This window comes from Archocentrus centrarchus, unplaced genomic scaffold (assembly GCF_007364275.1).
Source record: "Archocentrus centrarchus isolate MPI-CPG fArcCen1 unplaced genomic scaffold, fArcCen1 scaffold_63_ctg1, whole genome shotgun sequence".
Taxonomy (NCBI): Eukaryota; Metazoa; Chordata; class Actinopteri; order Cichliformes; family Cichlidae; genus Archocentrus; species Archocentrus centrarchus.
In genome coordinates, this window is record NW_022060280.1 from 75,711 (window position 1) to 81,710 (window position 6,000).

General features: G+C 39.6%; 1 protein-coding gene across 4 annotated transcripts in view; it reads left to right on the plus strand.

The window, feature by feature from the left end:
• Positions 1-3,107, plus strand: part of stxbp1b (syntaxin binding protein 1b) — a 68,937-nt gene extending 65,830 nt beyond the window's left edge. For all 4 annotated transcript variants that reach the window (XR_004019668.1, XM_030725612.1, XM_030725611.1 and 1 more), the window contains one exon: positions 2,487-3,107. The gene's annotated coding sequence lies outside the window, so the exon portion shown is untranslated. The remainder of the gene's footprint in view (positions 1-2,486) is intronic.
• Positions 3,108-6,000: the final 2,893 nt, after the last annotated feature.

Below are 6,000 nucleotides of genomic sequence, written 5' to 3' on the forward strand. Positions count from 1 at the left end.
TTTTCCCTCTTTTCCCTCTTCCGTAGACACCTTGTACAAGCTTCTCAGGTGGCATTTGATGTTGATGTTTTTTCTGCTTGAGAAGTGTTCTGCACAATATTTTTAACACACACAACAAGATACTTGCTTCTATTTGTCTTGCTGTCATACTCAAAGAAACTTCATATGGGACTCTGCTGCTTTCTCTGCAGAGAATGCTGCCATTAATTTTTGGACCAGTGCAGTGAGCATGCATGCACGCACATGCACATGCACGCACACAGTTGCAGCGCTCCCAGCTTAAACTGCTAGAGCGGAAAACAATGATTTCATATCAATCCACAAGGCTTTCAAATAAAATAACTAAAACAAACGGGGGGGGGGGTAAAAGGGAAGAAAGGAAAAAATAATCGAAGAAAAGTAGATATACACACACACACACACACACACACACACACACACACACACGCACAAACACAAACACACACACGCACGCACACACACACACACACACACACGCACATACATATACACGCATACACACAATTTTATTGTCAGCAGCAATGTGTGTGTATGTGCCTCTGTCATACAATGTACTCAGTAATTCAATTCAATTTATTTATATAGCGCCAAATCACAACAAACTGTCGCCTCAAGGCGCTTTGTATTGTGGGTAAAGACCCTACAATAATACAGAGAAAACCCAACAGTCAAAACGACCCCCTATGAGCAGCACTTGGTGACAGTGGAAAGGAAAAACTCCCTTTTAACAGGAAGAAACCTCCAGCAGAACCAGGCTCAGGGAGGGGCAGTCATCTGCCGCGACCGGTTGGGCTGAGGGGAGAGAAAGACATGCTGTGGAAGAGAGCCAGAGATTAATATCAATTAATGATTAAATGCAGAGTGGAGTATAAACAAAGTAAATAAGGTGAATGAGAAGAAACAGTGCATTATGTGAACCCCCCAGCAGACTAGGCCTATAGCAGCATAACTAAGGGATGGTTCAGGGTCACCTGATCCAGCCCTAACTATAAGCTTTATCATAAAGGAAAGTTTTAAGCCTAATCTTAAAAACAGAGAGGGTGTCTGTCTCCCGAATCCAAGCTGGGAGCTGGTTCCACAGAAGAGGCGCCTGAAAGCTGAAGGCTCTGCCTCCCATTCTACTCTTGAGGGCAAGAAACTGCAACCATGCCCCCCATGATCCAGAGGTGAATAGGGAAAGACCCAGGGGACCCAGGCCATCCACAGCCCAGGAGCTCAGAAGATCTGCGGCCACACATCCTGATGGCAACCGTGTGCACATCCCAGAGGAGGAAATAGGGAGACCACAGAAGGAGCCTCCACGGCCAAAGGGCAAGAGTCCAGAGAGCCAGAGGCAATGAGCCAGGCAGGGTGCATGAGACTGGGGTGTGAGAAGACCCGCCCACCCCCTCCTCCCACTGTTTTGGGGTGATATGTGTGTGTGTATGTAATGAGAAGAATATGTATGGCTGTGCGAAAGCTACAGTGCTATTAAAATTGGAGGGACAGATGCCCATCCGCACTGCCCCCCCCCAAGGCCCTCAATGTCTAAAATGTAAATAAAACTGAGGAGCAGGCAGCAGTGAACAGACAAGTGGGGCCACCTCAGTAGTGCCACCCACTAACCACTGTGTGACACACCTGCCCCCCAAGGCCCTATGTGTTGTGAACTGTATGATGCAATTAAAAAAAGGAGGAGTGGGACATCATGTAGCACAGCGAGCAGAGCCAAGGAGGTGGCCCTACTCACTGCAGCATGTGCCCCCCTCCCCCAAGAACTTATGTGTGTAATATGATGTTTAACTGAGTGGGAGGAGGGGAGGGGTCAGGATAAATATGACCGAGAGGTAGAGAACTACCCCCCGGAGGTAACTACTGGCTCACTAGGCACCCCCGTTTCCTACACCCCATTCATTTGTTTTTGATAACCTTGACTGGGACCACTTCTTTATGCTCCCAAGGACATTCGAGTGTGTGGGAGTTTGCCCATCCAGTCTACGTGTGTTTTGTGTATTGGGAAAAGGCATTCAACTGCATCCCTTGGGGTATCCTGTTGGGGACATGTTGCAGGAGTACAACATTTCTGAGATGATTCTTACAGGCCATTCAGTCCCTGTACAACTGCAGTGAGAGCTTGGTCCACATTGGCAGCAATAATTTGGACTCGTTTCTCGTGGGTGTTGGACTCCACTAGGACTGTCATTTGTCACCAATTTTGTTCATAATTTTTATGGACAATACGGACTGCTCCGTGGGACTCTGGAGGAGTTGATAGCTGAAGGATCTGCCTCTAATTTTACTTTTGGAAACTCTAGAAACAACAAGTAACCCTGTAGTCTGAAAGTCAAGTGCTCTGTGGGGATAATATGTGGTATTTCACACTGACCCACTGAAGAGAAGATAAATAATTTCTCTTTCTAGCTACTTTTGGATTAACTGAAGGCTTGATCATATAGAATAATCATACATCATCTTGTGTCTTTCAGGATCAACTGAAATTTTCACCCCTTCTCGCCTTCTAAAACCCCTAAAAGACTTGGAGAAAGAAGAAGAGACTAGTTAAGAAACTCCTGTAGTTTTCCCTCATATACTGCATATACTCTGCATTTCCTCCTCTCTTCCACGCAGCATGACATCATCATCATGAGACCTACATTTGCTCATGTATATAAATCAGTTGTCAACTCATTAATCCTGTTTGAAATTTCCATGTGTTTTATGAGTATGGCAAATTTCATCTAGTGCTTTCCATATAGTAGATACAGTAGCCATATAGCACAAATCATTAGATTAACAATAATGTATGACCTGGAAAATACCAACATAAATTTAGCTGTAGCTCCATCATTTAAAATATGAATATACATGATAGTGATTGTTGTGTATTGCCACAATACTAAAACAATGTTTCTTTTACTGTATTATTTGTCTTGTAGTAATTCATTTTCCTTTTGGTTCCTTATATTTGACCATAATACTTGGTTTTTATTTTAAAGGGATTCTATGTGAGTAGTCATCAACTGTTGTTTCTTGTGCTTTTATGTCTCATGAACGACTAGTACTTGGTGAAAGATGTGTGTTCAGCGAATAAAGTGACTTCCATTGAACTCTTGGTCTAGTTTCGGTTTCTCCTCTTTTTGTGAGCTTAAGAGGTTAAAATGAGAACATCATGACCTTTCTTTCGGTACAGTGCTCAACAAATTTATTAGACCACCACCCAATGTAAGGTTTATGCTACATCTGCCATAAATTAACAGTATTGGTAATTACTGTCAGTTTTTATGTTTCAGTAATATTAAACCACCAGCTCTTTAATCAAAATTTGTAATGCTAAAATATAATTATTATTGTTATTTGTGAATTTTCAAATTAACTATTTTATAAAAAAAGCTGAAGAAACAGTAAAGCATATTATTATTTTTTCATTAAATGCCAAGTTAGTTATTTACTTGTATTACTGAGCAGAAAATTTAGTTTTAGTTGTTGAGTGTTATGCTTTATTGATTTCTGACTCTCAGAGAAGTCCAGTGTACCATTTCAAATTTGAGTATAAAAATATGAATTCAGTTTGCTATTTGCCTAATTAATTACAATACAACTTTTATTTTTAACAAGTTTTGACAATTTTCTATAATATTTGTGTTTTTTATTTGTATTACAGGTGTCTAATTTGTTAAGCATTGTACTGTTACATGACTGAATACATGTGACAGTTGTTCAAATGGTATCATGCAAATGTTGGTCACTTGACAAATTGAGATGTGTGTGTTGTACAAGAAAAAGCAAAACTGTGTTTGATGTTGACCTACATTATGGTCTTTAAATTTGGGCCAAATGCTTCAACAACGTGATAATTTGATACTAATATTTGAAAATGCAAGAGAAAGTTTTTTTGTTTTTTTTTTAACCAATCATTATAATTAATAGAAATAAGTTTTATTTTTGCAATAGCAAATTCTTATTTGTTGTCATCATAAGCATGATGCTATATACACCCCTGATCAAAATCTTAAGACCAGTTAAAAAATTGCAAGAATTTGCATTTTGCACTATTGGATCTTAAGAGGGTTCTAAGTAGAGCTTCACAATGCTAAAAGAAGAAATCGGCACTGAAGACAAAAACTTTTGAGCAGGGAATTTTTTTGAAAACTGCATTTACACTCAAACATGATCAAAGCTGTATATTCAACTCAGTTTCACCTCATATTTTTTCCCCCCATCATCTGGACCCAACCCACAGTGGCTCTATATGTCACCAGTGGGGCCTGTGAAAAAAATAAAGTGCCGAAATCAAACTGATTTTCTGATTATTTATTAAAAGAGAGTAAGCCTTTGCAAACAGATCCATACAGCATCAACAGTCTTTCCATCAGCATTGACAAAAAGCAAAATAATAACAGCTCCTTTATACCCATTGTGTGGATACAGTCTTGTTCTGCTAGCTGTGGGGATTTTTAGTTTACACCATCATCAGCATAATAACCTGCATCATGACCTTGGACACAGCTTACATTTTAGTTGTTTTCTCATCTTCACACACTCTGTCTTTTGTACAAGAAAATTGCAATTACATACCCAAGAGGTACACAGAGGTTATTAGAGTTGAAACATAAATTTTCCATTATAAGGCCCACCACAAGGTTTGAGAAATATATATTATGGTACAAGACTATAATTCAGTGGTGTTGTTGTTTTCTACTCATAAATATCATTTTTTTTCCTACAGGTAACATGTATGTATTCATGGGATTAACCTGTTTGACTAAGATGGTACTTGCAATCTCTACTAAAGTCAATGGAGCTTTTACCAAACTCTGATGACAGCAGTTAAAAAAGGATGGGTCATATGCCACAGCTGCGGTTCAAAAGAACTCAAAAATCAACTAAACAAAACGTGAAGTTGAATCAGGAGAAGAAAAAAAAAGAGAAAAGAAATAATGTGGAAAGAAGGGAAAATGAAAGAAACAAAGAAAAGACACTTGCTGTAAATGATCGATAATCAGAAGAAAACATGGCGGAACTGTGGAGTGTTTGTGCTACACATACCATAAAGAGGGATGGCCAATGACGGCAGTATCAGTAGCGGCACAAGGTAAACGCAACGCAAGTAGAGTTCGGTGTTAGTGATAGGAATTCCGGCTCTTTTCAGAGAGCCGGCTCTTTAGGCTCGGCTCCCAAAGAAGAGCCGGCTCTTTTGGCTCCCAAATGGCTCCCTAGATTTTAATTTTTTTTTAAAAAGTGTAAAATGAATTACTCATTTAAAAACGTACACTGGGCCTGTATCAAACATTTCTTTATATACTCAACATATAATAGAATGCTCAATTTTAATTATAAAACAATATTAATTATAAAACAAAATATTGGAAATCCGAAAAAACAAGGGCCTTTGAGGAGTTGATCCTGTTTCTCCTGCTTGATGGCCTGCCCTGTTTTGTTCTTCTAATTGCACTGATGGATGAATAATTTGTATATGCCTGTGCAGGTAGTTTGTGGAGCCTGCACGATATCAAATTTTAAATTTGCAGTCTACACTGTCTGTCTATCACATTAATCCTTTAACGCCAGGCAATCTCCGCTGAATCGCAGGTTAGTAGTAATAGGGAGGCGGCCCTTTCACACCTAGGTGTGAAAAAAGCAATGCGCGTGCATGAGAGGGCGTGTCCGCGTGCGTGTGTCCGTGCGTGATTGCGCTGATTTGTGATAATGACGTACAAGATGTCCAATCAAAACAATGGAGCTCTTTGTCTCTTCCTCCTGCCTCTCCTTACAAGGGTTTTTCCCAGACGGTCATCAAAGAGGTTCAATCTCACAACGCAGTGGTTAATTAATAATACAAAGGTAAATAATCTAATATCCGAGCTCACCTGTTGAGCATAATACAGACAACACAGTGGTTAATTAAAATACAAAGGTAAATAATCCAATATCCGAGCTCACCTGTCGGGCATAAAACAGACAACACAGTACTTAATTAAAATACTATGATAAAATAATAGC